Here is a 20268-nt window from a genome sequence, read left to right on the forward strand (position 1 = left end):
ACCGCGAGATAATGACCTGGGGTGAAGTCAGAAGCTTAACCGACTGAGCTACCCAGGCACCCCCCTATTATATGAATTTTTAAGATGAAGATTCAAGTTTCGCAGGTAGTAAGAAATGACAGCAAGAGATTAGTGTAAACATGTCTGACTCCAGATCCACGCTCTTTTGTCAGTGGACTGAGAAAATCCATTTTCGTTTTCCTTCTTCTTCATTCCTTCTTTAATCTCAGATCTTCCATCAGAATCTTTCCTCCTGTCAGAAATATACCTTTTAAAAATTTCCTTTAAGGGGCACCTGGCTGGCTCAGTCGGTTAGGCATCTGACTTCGGCTCAGGTCATGATCTCGAAGTTCATGAGTTTGAGCCCCAAATCGGGCTCTTTGTTGTCAGTGCAGAGCCTGCTTTAGATCCTCGGTCTGCCTCTTTCTCTGTCCCTCCCCCATTTGCTCTGTCTCTCTCTCAAAAAAAAAAAAAAAATACTCTTTAATGAGGGTCTGCTTGTGGCAAACTAGAATTTTGTTTATTGGATAATGCCTTCATTTCTCTTATTCTTTTTTTAAAAAACTATTTTATTAGTTTATTTTATTATTTTTTTAATGTTTATTTATTTTTGAGAGAAACAGAGAGAGACAGGGTGCAAACTGATGAGGGGCAGAGAGAGAGAGGGAGACACAGAATCCAAAGCAGGCTCCAGGCTCTGAGCAGTCAGCACAGAGCTGGATGCGGGGCTCGAACCCACGAACCATGAGATCATGACCTAAGCTGAAGTCGGATGCTCAACTGGCTGAGCCACCCAGGTGCCCCTTTATTTATTTATTCTTTAAGTAATCTCTACACCCAATGTGGGGCTCGAACTCACAACCCTGAGATTAAGAGTCACACGCTCTACTGACTGAGCCAGCCAGGTGCCCCCATTTCTCTTATTCTTAAAGAATGTTTTTTTAGGTATAGAATTCTCAGATGACGGTTACTCTCTTCTACCATGTTGAGGGCATTTGACCACCACCTTTTGACTTAAAATCATTTAAAGGTAACTTGTCTCTTCTCGTTGGCTGCTTTTAAGATACTCTTTTTGTCTTTGACATTCTGTAGTCTCACTAAGTTATAACTAGTTGTGGGTTTCCTTTTATTCATTCTTCTTGAGATTCATTGGCATTCTTGAATATGTCTATTGGTATCTTTCTTCACTTTTATAGCCATTATCTGTCCAAATACTTTCTCTCTCTCTTCCCTTGCTAGGGCTTCACAAAGACACATGCTAGTTTCTAGTTTTCATGTCTCTTAAGCTCTCTCCGTATTTTTCTGAGTCTTTGTCTTTCTGTGTTGCATTTTGGTTAGTTTATTTTGACCTAGCTTCTAGTTCACTACTTCTTTCTCAGACTGTATCTAATATGCTATTAAGTCTGTCCACAGATTGTGATTTTAGTTATTTATTTTTATTTCTAAAAATTCCCTTTGGTCCATTTTCCCCATATATTCTTCATTATTTCTCGCAATTTGTTGCTGTTGTTCCTTGTACATAATTTCAAGCTTGTCTTTAATTTCCTTGATTACATTATAGCCATTATTATAATCAGAACCTAGATATTCCATTATCTGCAGAAGTCCCTGACCAGTGAATTCCTTCTTCTCTTGCCAGCTCATCATGCTCTTAGAGATATTTTTTAAAAAAATGTATTTTGTACAAGATTTTTCAGTTGTTTTTAGTGCAGGGGCGGGGGGGGGGGTGGTGGTCAAAGTACTTAGCCTACTATAATGCCAGAAAAAGTTTAGAGTATTTATTTGAGGAGGGCACTTGTTGGGATGAGTACTGGGTGTTGTATGTAAGTGACGAATCATGGGAATCTACTCCTGAAGCCAAGAGCACACTGTGTACTCTGTATGTTAGCTAACCTGACAATAAATTATGTATATATGAAGAAAGAAATTCTGTTAAAAAGAATTGACAAAATTGGGGCACCAAAATTGGGGCATCAATTCATGATCTCAGCTCAGGTCTTGATCTCAGGGTTGTGAGTTCGAGTCTTGTGTTGGGCTCCATGCTGGGTGCAAAGCCTACCTAAAAAAAAAAAAATGGCAAATTATGAGTGGGAAGAGTAACCCAATGGAGATTGGCCTCTGGGACCTAGAATTGTCCACACTGTACTGAATGTAGTTTATGAACACCCTGAACAGTGCATATGTGCCTTAATGAGAAGCCAACCAGCATGGCTTTCCAGCCCAAGTGGTAGAGCGATGGAGGCTTGTTCTGCTCTGTGCCCCACCCCGCAAGGACACGACCCCAGAAGTAGTACAAGCAAACAAGATGAGGAGGTTTTCAAGAGACCTCCTATCTGAGGGATCATTTTATCTCTAAGGGGTTAGAGGCACCCTGAGGAGAGGAGGCTGGGTAAGACTTGTCTCCCAATTGCTGCTATGAGTCATGGAGAGCCACTGGGGCTTGGTCTTGTCTCTGTTTGGAATTCAGGGACACATGTTACTCCAGCTCAGTGATCCTCTGGGAGTATCCAAAATGGACGTAGAGAGGACCATAGAGCACAAGCTGGCCTCAACCCCTCTCCCTATTTACCATATCCAATCCCTCAGTCCTCCTGATCCCACCTTCTAAGAAGTTCTAGAATCTCCCACCTTGGTCCAGGACACTACCATCTCTCACCTGGACTATAATATTCCCCCACCTGCTTTCGGTACATCCACTCCCCATTCCATCTTTCCCTTACCCATTTCATTCCCCACAAGTTGGCCAAAGTTATCTTTTAAAAAACAAATCAGATTGTGACTGTCCCAAACTTTTAGACTACAATATCAGTGATTTCCTAAAACTGCTTGGATGAAGTCCCAGATCCCTAACCCGGCCCCCAGAGCCCCCTCATCCCGCATCCCTGGCCACTCCCTGCCATGTTAAAATTGTTCTTTTCACTTCCATTTCCTTCCATTTCCTGAACACATGAGCGCTCAGGATGAAAACATCTCAGGATGTTTTCAGGGGCTGCTCCTTGTCCCCGCTTTCCATCCTCTTCCCTGGCTCACTCCTGTTCATCTTGGGGAACTGACCTTAAACGTCCCTTCCTTTCCCTCATCTTCTGTCACTGCTGTTGCTTTCCACTCCCTAGAGCAAGCATTCTGTATGTCTTCATGTCTTCATCAGAGCCACTTCCCTCACTTGTGATTCCATCATTATTTTTGTCATGTCTGTTCATTGTGTGTCTTCCCTCACCACCTGCTGGGGGTTGGATTCATGTGTGTCCTGCTTGTCACTATATCTCCAACACAAAGTACAACGCCTGGCTGGAGTATGGTAGATATTGCTTCTCTAGAGAATAAGTCTATGAACGAATCTGGCTTCTGCCTCTATCCCTCCACTGGGACTGCTCTTTCTGAGTTCACCTGTGACCTCCCCATTGCTAAATCCAGTCTTTCTTCTCAGTCTTGACACTTGACGCTTCCTCATTGGAAGCCATTGTCAACCCTCTGCTTCTTTAGACATTCTCCCACTTTTCTTGTCCTTGGATTCTGAGACAACATTCTTTCCTTTGTTTTCTTCTGCCTCTCTAAGTTCTTCTTCTGAGTCTCCTTTGCTCACTTGCTCCAGAGTCCCTTAAATGTTAGCATCCTGCATGAATCCAACCTTCACTCTTTTCCTTCCTACACAATCTGTGATCAGCCTTAACTTTATTGTGGCCTCAGGTATCACATTTATTCAGGTGAACCCCAAACCTATGTGTCCAGCCTGGACCCCACCCCTGAGTACCAGATCCTTCTTTCTCATTGTATTTTGAAATACCTTCATCCCGATATGCCACAGATACCTCAGTATTCACGTTTCCTAAATGTACTTAATTATCTTCCCTGCCAAACTTGTTCCTCTTCCAGCATTTCCAGTCTAGCTAAACACTTTCTCCGCCTACCTAACTTCTGAAGCTAGAAGCTGTGGAAGCATCCTGGATAACTGCCAACACTGTATCCCATGTCCAGCCGTTATCACAACCTGTCTCTTACATTCTCCTCTTGCATCCCTGTTTCTGTGCACTACCACCAGCTTAGTGCAACCCCTGCTCTTACCTGGGCTTCCACCTTCTGGCCGTTTCCCCTCCGGTTCATTCCTAACACCAGTGCAGAGATCTTGCCCCAAAGAACAAAGCTCAATCATGCCACTTCTCTGCCTCACCTCCCACCTTCATTCAAAATGCCTATACCATAACGCCCATTCTCCTTAGGCTAATATGCAGGGTTCTTCAGATTTACCCCATTTTCCCTGCTGACTTTGCTTCTCTTCCCAACATCCCTCTTCCTCTGAACATTCTGAACATGCCATCCTTTCTCATCATGTGTTTATGGTGTCAATCAGGGGTTCTCAAACATTATGGGGCTTCCAGAATGACACAGAAGGCTTATTAAACACAGCATGCTGGATCTCACCTCCAGAGGTTCTGATTCCGTAAGTCTGAAATGAGGCCCAAGATCTGAATTTGTAACAGGTTCCCAGGGGCTTTTGGTGCTGTTGTTCTGGTGAGCATTGTGAGAATCACTGATGTAGACGAGTCAACAGTATGAGCCTGGGAGCACTGGCGCCAGCACTGAAATCTTGCCTCTGCCACTCACTTCCTATATCAGCCTCTCCATGCCTTACTTTGTTTTTCCATAAAATGAGGCTAATAATATGAGCTACCTGATAGGCTTAAGTGGAGGACTAACTGAGTTAATACTCAGAAAGCACTAAAAACAGTCAGTGCCTGGTTTGCTGTAAGTGCTCAGGAAATGTTCGCCGCCATCACTGTTTATTATATTTTCATCATAATTCATATCCTTGGTTGTGAAGGTCTTTCTGCTCACCATCTTCTACTCTTCCCTCAGGAATTAGTTTCTTTTCCGCGGTGCTTTTGCTAGCACTGCCTACCCCGAGGTCTTCCATGCCCAGTGTGCACATCCTACCATGTGCTTGCCACATGGCACTTAACCTCCTTGCCAGGGGTGGGTCTCACCCACCAGGTACCCCTCAAGGCTTCATTTTTGAGTCCCTGTCTGAAACATCATAGGGAACTCAAAATGTCTAATTAATTAAATGACCGAATTGGCATATATTGTAGAATTGATTACTGTATTGAAAAGATGGTCAAATGTGTCAAGTCTGGGGAGATGATGGACTACCAAGAAAAGGTGGGAAGATGGGGTGCCTGGGTGGCTCAGTCGGTTAAGTGTAGACCTCAGCTCAGGTCGTCATCTCGTAGTCCATGAGTTTGAGCCCTCTGCCGGGCTCTGTGCTGACAGCTCAGAGCCTGGAGCCTGCTTCAGATTCTGTGTCTCCCTCTCTCTCTGCCCCTCCTCTGCTTGCACTCTCTCTGTCTCTCAAAAATAAATAAAAAAGAAAAGGTGGGAAGAGAATGATGTGGAAGTTTGGGAAGCTATAGTCAGTATGGTGAGATTGTGCTTCAGAAATATGGTCCTGTGGTTCCAGGAATGTCTGAACGCGCATCACTTAGGATCATCTTAGGTGTAGGCAGTAAAAACAAAACTCCAAAACCCATTTCAGTGAACATAAACAACAGGGGTATTTATTACTTGTATAATGAGAAGTTTGGGGGTGGGGGAGTGACATCAGGGCTGATTAGTCCAGTGGTTTGTTCAATGATATCATCAAGGACCTGGGTTCTTTCTTTCTCCATTTTTCCCTTATGCTTATGCATTATGGTCACAACGTAGTTGCAGAAGGTCACCGTGTGGCTGGACAAGACAACATCCAGCAGAGGAAGAGGTTGCTGCATCTCTCTTTTTAAGAGCTAGGAAAACATTTCCAGAAACATCCTCAGGAGGCCCCTCTCATGTTTCCGTGACCAGAGGGAGTGACATACCCATCCCAAACTTGCCCACAGGCAAGGGGCCTGCATGTGTTCTGACTGGATAGGGCCCCTGAGCTGGGCATAGGTCGCCTATGCTGAGTGGTAGCACAATTGGAGTTCTGTTGGAAAGGAGCAAGGGAGAGATGGATGTTGCTGAGGCAAGCAGTGGTGTCTGCTTCAAAGCCAGACTCAAAGCCCATCTGGAAGTTCATTTGATAAGCAACAGGCTAAAAATTAAGTGACTTCAAAGGCCTTTTCTACTCTGAGAATCTATAATGAATTACATGAAGTCAAAGTGAAGAGACCTTTCCTCTGTCTGTTCGACCTGCAGGTCATACCCTGACCACAGCTGCCCCTCAGGGGACTGGCCTGGAGCCAAAGTCAGGTCATCAGGCTGCTTGTCAAGGGTGGAGCCTCAGCCACTTGCCACTTTTCCTCATGAGCCCTGCCTGGGTGTCCACCTGGCACTCCCACGGCCACGTCTGTTCGTCTCAGAGCAGCCCAACCCGGAGGCCTGGGCTTCAGAGAGAGCTCCAGGAGAGCTCAGTCCCGTGTGCTGCCTCCCCGACCCCAGGCGTGGAAGCAGATGCAAGGCTTCCTTCTGGTAAGGACCAGAGGTTCCTAGAGGCAGGTATAGTGGGAGCCTGCCAGGGGGTTGGGACAAATAAGCAAAGGTTCTGAGTGATGATGCAGACTACAGTATCTTTGCTAAGGGTCTCTGATTTTCTATAGCCCCTCTTAAAACCTCTTCTAGGTGACCTGCCGAAGCAGAACCCCAGACTACCTGGATTTTGTGTTTCTTGCATATCAGATTTGTAGATAAGTGTAGAATAGGCTTATTGTTCATGGTCTTCCTCTTTGAACAGGAAAAGGGAGCTGATATGAAACTGAGGGGTAGCAGACAGTGATCATGGACAGCAGTGGGCATCCGCAGTGGGCAAGAGGTTTGGGCTTTAGGCCAGGAGCAGTGGTGACAGCTTCTAGAAATTGTCTACTAGCCTGACATTCCAACACTTTCCCAGGTCTTCCGGACACACATGTCAGGAGCAGCTAAAATGAAATACAGTGGAAGATTGAGGCCAGGCAGCAGTCCAGTGGGATTTAGTTGAGAGTGACTTCTGTGGCGTCCACTGGGGGATGAGATCATGCTTATTTGGCCGATATGAAATGTATTGTGTTATATTACATATATGTATTATATATGTATATAATGTGTATGTGTGTATATATATGTATATAATGTGCATGTGTGTGTGTCTCCCTCTCTCTCTCTGTCTCTCTGTCTCTGTCTCTCTCTCTGTCTCTCTCTCTCTCTCTCTCTATATATATATATATATGTATTATATTTTTTGTGTCTGTCTGACATCTTCAATCACATTGTCAACTCCCTGAGGGCAGATAGAGAACATTTTCTTTTTCCTATGTTCTTCACAAGGTCAGTACTCAGTGATTATTGACCAACTGAGTTTTTGTTGCATACCTATGCAATAAAACTTGATCAGCCAAGGTCCTAAAGTTTTCATTCATTGGGACAGAGTTGCCCTCTGTGTCTACCAAGCCCCTACTGAGATGGAACAGTGTCAGATGGCTCTGTCACTTGAGCTGGCCGGAGTGTATTTATTTCCTATGGCAGCCATAACAAAGTACCACCAACAGGGTGACTTAAAACAGCAGAAATTTATTATATCAGAGTTGTGGGGGATTGAAACCCAGTGTCAAGGTGTGGCAAGGCCATGCTCCCTCCCTAACCTGTAAGGGAATCCTTCCATGCCTCTACCCAGCTTCTGGTCGTTTGTTCGCAATCATTAGCATTTTGTGGCTCTTAGCCACATAATTCACGCTCCACCTTCATTGTCACATGGCTTTCTCCCTGTGTGTCTATCTTCATGTGACTGTCTTATAAATACACCAGTCATACAGGATTAGGGGCCCACCCTATTCCAGTACGACCTCATCTTAGCTAGTGACATCTGCAATGACCCTGTTTCGAAATCAGCTCCCACTGGAGGTCCTGGGGGTTAGGGCTTCACCATGTCCTTATTGGAATTTACCCTGGAACACTAAGTGAGCTCATTCAGGGTGACAAGATAGAAACACACAAAAGGCTAGGGGTGAATATTAACAGAGAGAGAATCCCAAGCAGGTGTGGGACTTGATCTCACAAAACCATGAGATCATGATCTGAGCTGAAATCAAGAGTCAGACTCCTAACCGAGTGAGCCATCCAGGTGCCCCCCCTTTTATTAGTTTTAAACATCCTTCTAGAGTTTCATTTTGCAAATACAAGTCATTACAAATATATCTTATGTCTCCATCTTGTTTTTTCTCACTATACACACTTCTTTTTAACCTTGTTTTTTTTCCCTTCACTTATCTTGGCGCTCTTTTTCTATTAGTATGTTTAGAGCTTTCCCATCATTTTTTTAAAAGGGGTATAGTACTTCATTGTAGGGATGTACCCTAATTTATTCAACCAATCCCCTGCTGATGGACACAGGTTGTTTTCAGTCATTTGGCATTTATTACAAGTAATGCTGCAATGGGTAAGATTGCCATTTTGTATTGTACCTAAATGTACCTTAAAAATTCTGAAATGTCTATGAATTGTCAAGAGGACTGGAAACACTGGGTTCTAATAACCATATGCTGACCACTGGTTTGGACATTTTCCCAACCCTTATCCCCACCCCCCAATTTGTCATCTTCTTTTTCTTCTTCTTTTTTTTTCTTTTTTGGAGGGTAGGGAGGGGCAGAGGGAGAGAGAGAATCTTAAGCATGAAGCCTGACGTGGGGCTTGATCACATGAACCGTGAGATCATGACCTGAGCCAAAATCAAGAGTCAGAAGCTCAACAAACTGACCCCTCCAGGCACCCCCCCAAAGGGAGTCTTTTTCAAGAAGAGAAGAAGAGGGTAGATTTCTGTGTGGATGTGATTCTGTTTCATTTGCACATGACAAGTGCGCTTTCCTGTGTTACTTGTCCAGGCACCTGGGTGTGCAGCCTTGCCTTGTTATGTCCATGCCATTTTATCCCAGACTGGAAGGGAAGAAACCCTACTCACTATTTGTTTTAGCACAGCCTGGGTGGCTGCTTGAGGACCAAGGATAAAAATGTCAAATGACAGTCAAAAGGCTCATTCTGTCACATGTACTGTCTCACCAGAACCCCATGAGGATGTGGGATTCCCATTCGCATTTTATAGACAAGGAAACAGTATCAGAGTGAAATCATTTGACAAAGATTCATGACTTGTGCTTTGTAGAAGGAGTATTTGAACCTACAAATTTCTCTGCCTCTAGAACCTGATGCTTTAGCTAATATATTACACTGCCTCCAGGGTCTTAAAAAAAAGTGTGATTTACAGTTATACCTTTTACCTTTTAAGTTTGCTGTTAGTGGTGGCATGGTGATGATGGTCATGACAGAGGTAAGAGAGCAGCTCTGAAAATGGGCCAGTTGGTGACATGCCCCAAAGAAGGCTTATAATGAGAATGCGTTTTTGTTCTCCTAACAAAGGTGATGGCTCAGCCTTTTTGGTCTGTCGCACTGTAATTGGCCCTATTGCCCCCTTTACTCTTTCAGTCCCCAAATATCTACAGTACAACTTCTGAATGTGAGGTATGGTGCTAGATGTGAGAGATAAGAGGGGTGAGCCACACCCTGGTCCTTGGAGCCCAGTTAGGACATGTCAACAGGAAGCTGCTGTGCCACCTGGGAAATGTGGTATTGGAATGCCATGATGTGTCAGGCTGGGGCCTGAATGTGATCAAAGAAATGAATTCACTGCAGTGGGGGAACAGGGTGGGTGGTTTCCAGTTGCCTTGGGTCTTTATCATTGCTTGATGAAGGAAGGAAGTGAGGGTCCGGAAGTGGAGACTGTGGGCTAAGGTATTGAGCCATCCTTCTGCCCACGGCAGGGGGTGGGGGATGAAGCTGATGGTGACTGCAGCTCTGTAGGCTGTGGGCTCGGGTCGAAAGGTGGGTTGAAGGAAGTCTCCTCTCCCCTTTGCTGCTCCCAGCTCAGCTTTTCTCATGCTTGGCCATTCTGCTGGTGGCTCAGCTGGCCTCCCCTCACCCCCAGCTGGGACACTCACTCAGGGGGTTAGCATTCCACTAGATAGGATAGGGGGGATGGGCCAGGAGTTCTTAGGTCACTGAATCTGACCTTTTTTTTTTTTAACACACTTTTTTTTAAAAAATATAATTTATTGTCAAGTCAGCTAACATAACAGTGTATACAGTGTGCTCTTGGCTTTGGGGGTAGATTCCTGTGACTCATTGATTACATACAACACCCAGTGCTCATCCCAAAAAGTGCCCTCTTCCATGCCCATCACCCATTTTCCCCTCCTCCCCCATCAACCCTCAGTTTGTTCTCTGTATTTAAGGTTTGCCTCCCTCTTTGTTTGAAACTATTTTTTCCCCTTCCCTTTCCCCCTGCTCATCTGTTAAGTTTCTCAAGTTCCACATATGAATCTGACCTTTTAAAGTTTGTTTATCCATTTTTGAGAGAGAAAGAGAACACAAGCAGGGGAGGGGCAGAGAGAGGGAGACAGAATCCCAAGCAGGCTCTGTGATGTCAGCACAGAGCCCAGTGTGGGGCTCGAACTCACGAACCCTGAGATCATGACCTGAGCTGAAATCAAGAGTTGGACTCTTAGGATACTTAACGGACTGAGCCACCCAGGCATCCCTGAATCTGACCTTTTAAATCACACCTCAGCAAAAGGATCTCCCACTGGAGCCTCTTGTCACAGGGAAGCTCCTTTCCCTGCTTTTTCATGTTGCTATTTATGTATCTTCTGCCTGAGTCTGCATGCAACAGCATCTGTCATCTCTGTAGTTATCATAGAACAACTGGGGTGGGGGGGTTGCTTTTATTTCTTCTTTCTCTGAGAGTGAAGCCCACCACAGCAGCTTACTGGCAGAGGGAGTGGGGAGGGAGACAGTTGCTCTTCATTCAAAAACTGGTCTTAGGCAGGCTGGCAGTGAAATTTACAATACACCGGTGTTGAAACTCAGTCCCAGTGACTGCTGGGGATCTATTGCTTGTGCTTCTACGGAGGAGTAATGGAACTTGTTTTTTTTTCTGGTTAAAAGGAGGATTCAGCCCTGAGGGAATACAGACAACGGGATTTTTTAGGGCCACAGCTGTGTATGCGTCTCTGTGCTGGCGGCTGCGTGCAGATCCGAGAGAAGAATCCCAAACCCGTCTTGTCCTCAAGTAACTCAGTGACAGGAAGAGGAGCAAAAAATACAGGTGACCGACCTTTGACCTTGGTGGGCTCATTGGAGACACCGGTAAGGTTGGGTTTGGTCAGTATTTCTAATGGGGTCAGCACTGCCCCCCAGAGGAGTGCTTCCCAGGCGTTCAGTGTGCCTTTGAATCACCTGGGGAACTTGTTAAAACACACATTCCCACCCATAGGTCTAGTTCAAGGCTTCAGATTCTGCATTTCCAACAGACTCCCAGATGCTGCCTCTGGCCCAGGGACCACAGTGCTTTGAGGATGGAAGCCCCAGAAGGCATTTAGTAAATCTGTAAGGATGGCTTTGAGTTGCTACCTCCCCTGACAAGGGCCCTGCAATTTACCGTGTGGGGGCTGAGGGTGCTACCCCATCAGTGAAGAATCGTCACCTGCCCTGTCAAACTCAACCCCAAACAAATACAAATCAGTCATACTTTTCTACATGTAATACTGAGAAGTTTTCAGAGACGTTATGCCAAAAGCCCAGTAATTTAGGAGATGGTTTCTGGGGAAGAGAAGCCTGACTGGAATAAAGACAAAATCTTGAAATGACTGGATAATTTCCCCACTCTATGCATTTTGTCTAGATTAGAGCATTTCCAAACATATATTTAACTGAAAAGGGTTTTAGTGCAATGTGTAGTTACTGCAAAAGCAAGGAAACCACTTACAGATTTGTAACAGAAGATTTGGGATTTCACCTAACACAGGAAGATGTAGGGCAACATATCATTAAATTAGCGGAGGCACATGAAATATTGCCATGTCAATAAACTCCTTTGTAAAACCTGCTTTTAAAATAGTTTCTATTCTCGGGGCACTCGGATGGCTCAGTCGGTTGGGTTGATTGACTCTTGATTTGACTCACAGTTTGTGAGTTCAAGCCCTGCTTGGGATTCTCTCTCTCTGCCCCTTCCCCCCTCAAAATAAATAGGCTTAAAATAGTTTCTATTCTAATATATGTCTATATAATCGTAGGACAATGATAGGATCACATTACGGTGATTTACTTTGGGGTTGCCTTTCTTTTTCACTCTTACTTTGATATTTCCCTTTGAGATCTATCAAACATTTTCCAATCTGCCCTCCTCTTCCCACTGCCTGAATGAAAAGGCTATTGCTTCCACAGCTTTTTTAATGCTGAAGACTGAATGTATGCCTCCACTCTGTGGGTGGGATTTCCAGATGGGAGACATTGTTTTCCATGACTCTTTGTCACTGCCCTGTGCCATGTCAGCATAATAAATTATTAGGACACTATATAAAGTTTAACTCATTCTCAAGAATAGCATCCTTCCTGGTTGTATCTGCTTTCACATTAGTAATTTCACCTGACTTGTTACCCCTACCTCTGTTAAGACTATTTCCTTCTTCCTCTTGTCGGATCCAAACCAGTAAGTGGGTTTGTTATTTCTTATCCTAACATTTTTAAAATTCTGTCGTCCCCTAGTCTTTTATTCCCTCATACTCCTCATGTAGATGTATTCATTGTACGCAGGTGTAAGCACTGACTGCTTCATTAGTGCGTTCCCATGCAGTCATGCATGAACACCTACATAATGAAATATTTATTATTTTAATATAAACTGCTTTCCTTTTTTTCTCCTGCATATTGCAATTAGAGCTAAATTATGCATGTGTGTTGACTCACTTGTCTGGGAGTATCGTTTCAGGGAGTAAAGAGAGTGGTTGCAAAATATTTGTTATAAAAATGGGGCGTGGATTGGAGAAGGTGGAGCACTAGGTCTCTGACATTTGTCCAGCATTTATTATTTTTTTTAAGTTTATTTACTTTGAGAGAGAGAGAACGAGAGAGCACGAGTGGGGGATGGAGCAGAGAGAGGGAGAGAGAGAGAGGATCCCAAGCATGCTCTGTGCTGTCAGCACCGGGCCCAACTTGGGGCTCGATCTCACAAACCATGAGATCATGACCTGAGCCAAAATCAAGAGTTGGACGTTCAACTGGCTGAGCCACCCAGGCGCCCCTGTGCAACATTTAAAAACCAGCAGATGGCAGTCTGATCTGAGGCTACATTGAAATGATCTTGGAGGAGAAAGCAGTCAGGAAGGTCAGTATCCCTCGTAGTGTCTGCTTGGATGAGATGCATGAGTCCTCCACAATTGAAATGGTCGTTATTCCCAGGTTGTTCCTGAGAAACTGGGAAACCCAAACAAACAAAAAGCAAAAACCCACACACATACTTCACACATTGACCCCACCCAGGGTCATTTGAAACTGAATCTCTGGACTGAGGCCCCCCCTGCCCCCCTGCCCTGGCATCTGGAATCTAAGTCTTCCCAGATGAAGACTGAGAATCACTGCCTACAGTAAGGTGAATGGTGAAAATATAGGTCCACGTCCAGACCTACGAATGTGACTCTATCAGAAGAAGGGTCTTTGAAGATGTAAAAAAGACACAGATCTCCAGACAAGATGGTGTTGGGTTGTACACGTGGGCCCTCCATTTGATGACAAGTGTCCTTACAGAAGATGCAGAGAACAGACACTGAGAAGGGACGCCCATGTGAGGACAGAGGCACAGATTGAAGCTGGAAGAAGGAAGGACTGATTTCTCCCCTAGAACCTTCAGAGGGGGCACAGCCCTGTGGACACCTAGGATTAAGACCTCTGGCCTCCAGGGGCGCCTGGGTGGCTCAGTCAGTTGAGCTTCCGACTTCAGCTCAGGTCATGATCTCACAGTTCCTGAGTTCAAGCCCCACGTTGGGCTCTGTGCTGACAGTTCAGAGCCTGGAGCCTGCTTCGGATTCTGTGTGTCTCTCTCTCTCTGCCCCAACCCACTCACATTCTGTCTGTGTCTCTCTCAGAAATAAATAAACATTAAAAAAAATTAAAAAAAAAAAAAAGACCTTTGGCCTCCAGAACCATGAGGGAATACATTTCTATTGTTTTTAGACACCTAATTTGTTTTAAGTTTATTTATTTTGAGAGAGACAGACAGAGTGTGAGTGGGGGAGGGGCAGAGAAAGAGGGAGAATCCCAAGCAGGCTCTGCACTATCAGCACGGAGCCTGATGCGGGGCTTGAACTCATGAAACTGTGAGATCATGCCCTGAGCCGAAATCAGGAGTCAGACGCTTAACTGACTGAACCACCCAGGTGCCCCAAGACACCTAACTTTTGATGATTTGTTATGGCAGCCCTAGAAGACAAAGCCCCTGCCTAAACGGTGGATGATGTTTGGTAGGAGGGAAGGGACATAGGAGAGTTTTAGATATGGCAGCAACATGAGTGAGAAGGAGTGGCTGGAGGGAGGATGGGTGGCAGGAAGAGCAGAAAGGATTCTTCAGAGAACCTACCAGAGAATCCTTGGATGTAGATGATTCCTTTTCCTAAGAAAAACACCCTCCCCTCCAGGCTGGTTGTCCTACTTCAGGGAACTGTCTATGCAGCACCTCTTAGGACCACAAAGAGCCCCAGAAGCTCAGGAAGCGAGTTCACTCCTCCTTTGGCAAATGTGGAAACCACTGAGGGGTTCAGAGGAGGGAGTGACAGGGTGATGTTTTAAGGGTACAGGCCTATATGGCCTGAGATCACATGCCTAAACACTAGTGTCTATTGTGAATTCATGTAATTTTTCACTGAATCCATTCCACTCTCCAGCTCTTCCCACCCCAGAAGTGCCCCCTACAGTGGGGGCTTCCCTTACAAAGCCATTGTTTCCCAGCCCTGGAAGTGTGGGTGGTATTACTACCATCATTGCCTGGATCTGCCCAGGTCTTAGACGTTGATCCCACCTCAGATCCCTAAGTGCAGTCACATCACTTCTGATGATCTCCAGAGGGACCATCCTCAGTCAACTGCGTTGGGAGGAAAGCAGCCAACCTCAAGCCACTTGTAATGCTAGCCGTGCTTCCTTAACCAGCCTGTTGTCTTGCAGAGGCATCTCGAGGGCACCGCACGATGGAACACAGATCCGTGCCCTACTTTCTGCAAGCGTAAGCAAGGGAAATCATTCATTGACAATGCTCGTGAACTCCGTGTCCTCCCGGACTTTTGTGGCTGGCACATAGGAGCTGAGCGGGGGCGAGAGTGCCCCGGACCAAGCCTCGCTGATCACGTTGCTGGATCTTGCGTGTGCATCTCTCATGCATTCTCAGCAGCCGACTCAGGAAGGACCAGTAGTGTGGGGGCAGAGAGGTCACCTGAGTACAATTGTCTTCAGGGTGGAGAGACAATCATACACTGTCTGGCAAGGACCATCCAGGGACTACAGTGCCAAGCTGGAGGGGAGGGGAGGGGGAGGATACCGGACTGGAAGCAGAGAGAAGAATCAGAGTGGAGCAACCAGCCCACGGTTATTCTTAGTCTTCAACTGTCAGCTGTGTTGGGGAGTTAACGTTATGCACTGTCCCAGAAACAAGCAAAGGACAGAAGAACTTCATTTCGTTTTCTGGGAATGAATGTCTTAAAAGGAAGGAGGTCACTTCCTTCTGTGGACACCACCCTATGGCACTGTGAAGTCAGTGGCTACTGTTTTCATGTTGAGGGACAGGCTGCAAACTGCTGGGTGCAGGTTGGATTGGAGCTGTTAGCCTCAGGAGTTATTTGGGGATCTTCTGGACAGGATGTCCTGCCAGAGGGCCTCCCCGGCCTCCCCCTGCCTCCAGGAACCTGAGCGGCCATCCTTGCCCATTATGGATTGTGAAGGAGAAGGGCCATCCTCAAGTGAGATGTGGGGCCAAAGTTAGGGGGCAGGGATGAAGGACCATTGCTGGTGTCAAGTCTCACAGGGGCACTCAGCTGCCCCTTCCTGAGGCAGAGGACCAGGAAAAATGTTTCCAAGTTGAGCAGTGAGGTGTGCAGAGTGCAAACATACAGTTTCATCACTGTTTGAAAGAGGAACGCTCCCTTGCTCACCATCTCCTGTTTGCAAGGGAATCTGAGGAATTTTCCCGGGGTGGGCGGAGGGGTGCATAAATCTTACACTAACTGACCACGTGAACTGTGGGGAGAAACAGTGGCCCCCAGAGGGCCAGCACTGCTGGAGGATCCCTGCCGTGAGGAGAAGTCTGGGGCATGGCTGCCTTCTCTCACACAGTCCCAACCCAGAGAGAGGGCATCCCAGAAACCAGCCATCAGTCCACCTACCAGACACTGCAGCTGCCTCGTGCTCAGTACTCTAGGGAAGTGCTGGGCGGACCGCTGGGGCTGAGACGGACAGGCCCTGGCCTCAGGGGGGCTCACAGTCCAGCAGGGGAAAGAGATGGTAACTGATGACACGTAGTTATCCATTACAGTGGGGAGAGATGCTAGGGAGGGGCTTGAAGTCTGTGAGAACATACAATAGGAATCCTGGTCTGGGGGTCAGTGATGGAGGTGGGACTGGACACCGTTCCTGACTCCTCACTTGGCTTTCATCTGGGCGGAGGAAATTGATTTACCTGTGTCAAGGCCAGCCTTATTGATATGTTCATGAAGATGTCCCAGGCTGGGAACTTTTATTTTTTTATTTTTTATCATTTTTTAAAGTGTATTTATTTATTTCAATAGAGAGAGAGAGAGAGAGGGACAGCAAATGGGGAAGGGGCAGAGAGAGAGAGAGAGTCGGGGAAAGAGAATCCCAAGCAGGCTCCACACTGCCAGTGCAGAGCCCAACACGGGGCTTGAACCCACGGTCCGTGAGATCATGACCTGAGCCGAAGTTGGACGCTCAACAAGGGCCCCTACCTCTCCAGTCTGGGAACTTTTAGAGAAATACAGTGGACAGGAAAATGTCAGAAGGCTGCCTGGGGAGGAGCTCTTTCCACAAGCCCTGTTCTGATGGGTGGGAGCTCTTCCAAGGACAGGGCAAGTCCCATTGGGTGCTGTCTGTCCCTCTGTTGACATCAGAAATAATAAATGTGCTTGGGACACTTAGCAGCTCAGGAGCAGTCAGCCCTCCGTTCTCAGCACTGCCTCCAGACTCCCCCACCCCGCCTTCTATTTTCTTCACTTCCCTTCTCCGAGCAGCGGGGCTACCTCAGGTCCCTTCAGCCTCGAACGGGTGTCGTCTCCTTGTTTCTGTGATGTTGCCGTTTGACCCTGTCCTCCACACCGTCTTCAGACTCTCCTGGCTTCTCTGACCACTGGCTGTAAGACCTTAGGCAGGTTACTCAACCTTTCTGAGCCTTGTATGTGAACAAGGGTGGACGTAGCACACAGGATTATAGGTGGGACCAACGAAGACAATATAGTTTTGCACTTAGCATAGTGCTTGGTACATAATAACTGCCTGAAGTATGTTAGGTTCTGGATCTCATGATGACTCCTTACTACCTACAAAATAAAGAATAACCCTCTTAGAATTCAGTTCATCCAAGGAGCATCTGTAGACTCCTGTTATGGGCTAGTTGTTATGCTAAGTGCTACGGTTACAGAATGAATGAGCCACGATCCCTGACCTCTGAGACCTGAAAATTGAGTAAGGTATAGACAGGAATACAGCCATGTGTAATGTGGTATGATGAGTGGTATATTAGCAACAAACACAAAGGGCCAAAGAAACACAGAGAATAAGCAACTGAGTCTACTTGGCACAGCATTTGAGGCCTCCAGACCCCCTGCTATACTTCCCACTCTAGGTGAGTGCCTGTACTACTGTCCTCTTACTCACATTTTCCCAAATTGTCCTCCCCATCGCTTCAGCCCTGGGGGCCATTTCATGCTTCTCCTCAGCCTGAGATCATCTCCCCCAACCTCACCACCCAATTCTACCTATCCTGCGGGGCCAATGTCCTTACCCTATTCTCCACAAAGCCTTCATTTATCATCCAAATAGCTATCCTTCATAATGTGTTGGTTTTTTTCTTGAAAAACATACTTTATTTGTTTATTCATAAGCAGCATATTATTTTTAAGTAGGCTTCACAACCAACGTGAGGCTTGAACTCACGACCCTGATATCAAGAGTCACATGCTCTGCCAACTAAGCCAGCCAGGCGCCCTGAAGCACTGTGTGTTTGTCATAAAAAGAACTATCTGAGAATATAGCAGATAGTATAAGAAGAGAAAAAAAATGGCCCATAAATCCAATAAACAGAGATAGTCACCATTAACATTGGGGTGTATTTCTTCCCACCCTTTTTTAGTGCACACACAAACATACTTTTCTTACTACTTTTCCTCATTCTGCCCTACATTTAAGTTTGTCACGTACATCCATCTCCATTAGACTGTGAGCTTTTGAGGGCACGAATAATGTGCTCCTCACTTTTTATCCCTGTTACGGAACACAACATCTTGCACTAAGGGCTTCCTCCATAAATGTCCGCTGAAGATATCCACCAGGTGAATTTGTTGGGCTTTGGAATGCAGCACACCGTTATTTTTGAAAAAACAGATTTACTGCCCTGGTGCTTGCTGCATGTTTAAAACTAGCGTGCATTCCTCAAGCCCTGGTCTGCTGGGTGGCGGGAAAGGGGACAGAGATCCATAATGGTTCAACAGGTAGCTGAGACATGGGTGGGTAACTCGGTTTGCCCTGCATCGTGCGTCAGGCTGCACTGAAAAGGCAGTACTGCCCCTGGTGCCTGGCAGAGGCCCTTTTCTTGCTGTAGAATGACACGGTTGAGCCTGGTAAATCTTTTTTTATCCTTTCTGATCAAAAATAGTGTTGGCGTCTCACCCCGGGCTGGGGAGAGGTGGGTGGAATCTCCAAGAAATCCGTTTGGGCTCTTAACAACTCTTATCTTAGGTTAAAATTCGAGAGGCCCTTGGAGCCAGGGTTGGAAATGGAAATAAGACAGGGTCTTTTCCGGAAAGCTCCATGTAGGGAGGATAGGGAGGCCGGGACCAAGTCAGGAGGGGAATTCGCTCCGTGCGCCACAGGGGAGAGCAAGCAAGGCAGAGACATAAGAGGGTTTCACTGGCATAAAAGCAGCGGAAAATGTTCACACAGCATCAGGATCCCGAGTGGAAACATGAGAGGCTGCTAGTGGGTTGAGTACCTTCCGTTTTTCGAAACAAAATGTAGGGAATTCATTGGTATAGTTGGCAACGGAAGAGTAAAGGCAGATGTAAGGGAGACAAGCCCCTTTGCCTTCTGAGATTTTTATTTGAAGATGGCAGGATGTTTATTATTTAGATGTCTTAGATTTGTGGCATAGCCGAAGCTCTATCTAGAATTAAATATCTCTCAGGGAATTTCATTACAAGATCAAGGAAAAAGTCTGCAAGGTTTTGGCTTCTGATGAAAAGCATCTAAAACTAAGCAAAATCAAAGCAAACCCTTAAACAAACAAATTATTGATTTGGACGATATGAGGAAACCTCAGCGGGAGAGCCTTTTTGGGAGTCAAACAGTGGAGAGGAGAGTGGGAAAATATTTAGGGCTCAGCCTTGGAGACTACCTTCTGGGCTGGGATTTCTCCTCTATGCCCACCGGGAAAAAGAAATGAAGTTGATGCCATCTCGTGGTTTATAGAGTGGAAAAGACATGAGCCCAGCACCCGAGGAGGCCAAGTGACTTTTCCAATGCTGGGGCATCAGCGCTAACGTGAGGGAGTATGCTTTTTTTAAAAAAATCCAAAATCAACTTTTCTTTCTGCAACTCTATATTGCTGTGGGAGGTAAAGGGATTTAGTAGAAAGGACATAGGTCTGAGACGCCCTTGGGTCGAATCTGGCTGTTTGGGGACAAGTTTTTAATACTGTTTTCAGACTCCATTTACTCACCTGTATGAAGCCCACACTGCTCCCCCAGACTGCCTCAGGACTGTCCCCACCTTCTCAAGCACGGCCTCCAGCTCTTGAAAGCTCTCCCTGAGGCCTCACACACTTATGGGTTCACTCATTCATTTAGGGCCCGTTCCACGTGCTGGGGACCCAGCTGTGGACCAAAGCCACAAAGCCTTGGCCTCCATGGAGCTTACTTGCCAGGCCAGTGCTATGCGGTAGACACATAACAGGAGCCATACATAATGCTTTTCAATATTCTAGTAGCCACTTCAGAAAAAGTAAACAGGGGAAATTGGTTTTATTAACCTTTTGTTGAACCTGATACACACCAAATATCATTTCAAGTGCAATCTGCAAATGTGCTAGTCAGATATTTGACATTCCTTTTTTTCTGAACTACGTTATTCTTACAACACATGTCAGTTTGGCCACATTTCAAGCACTTGATGGCCTCGCGTGGTTTGCAGCTACTCTATTGGACAGGGTAGTGGTAGGGGTCAGGAGCA

The 20268-nt window shown here is 46.1% G+C and overlaps 1 protein-coding gene across 2 annotated transcripts in view; it reads left to right on the plus strand.

Annotated features, from left to right (window-relative positions):
- The window catches only part of CRACR2A (calcium release activated channel regulator 2A), a 141024-nt gene that overhangs the window by 13395 nt on the left and 107361 nt on the right, over positions 1 to 20268 (plus strand). The window contains exon 2 of one of the 2 annotated variants that reach the window (XM_086714287.1): positions 6169 to 6441. The exons of the other annotated variant lie outside the window; for it this stretch is intronic. The gene's annotated coding sequence lies outside the window, so the exon portion shown is untranslated. The remainder of the gene's footprint in view (positions 1 to 6168; positions 6442 to 20268) is intronic. 2 annotated transcript variants of the gene reach the window in all.

This window comes from Puma concolor, chromosome B4 (assembly GCF_028749965.1).
Source record: "Puma concolor isolate L17-30 chromosome B4, mPumCon1.1.hap2, whole genome shotgun sequence".
NCBI classification, from domain to species: domain Eukaryota; kingdom Metazoa; phylum Chordata; class Mammalia; order Carnivora; family Felidae; genus Puma; species Puma concolor.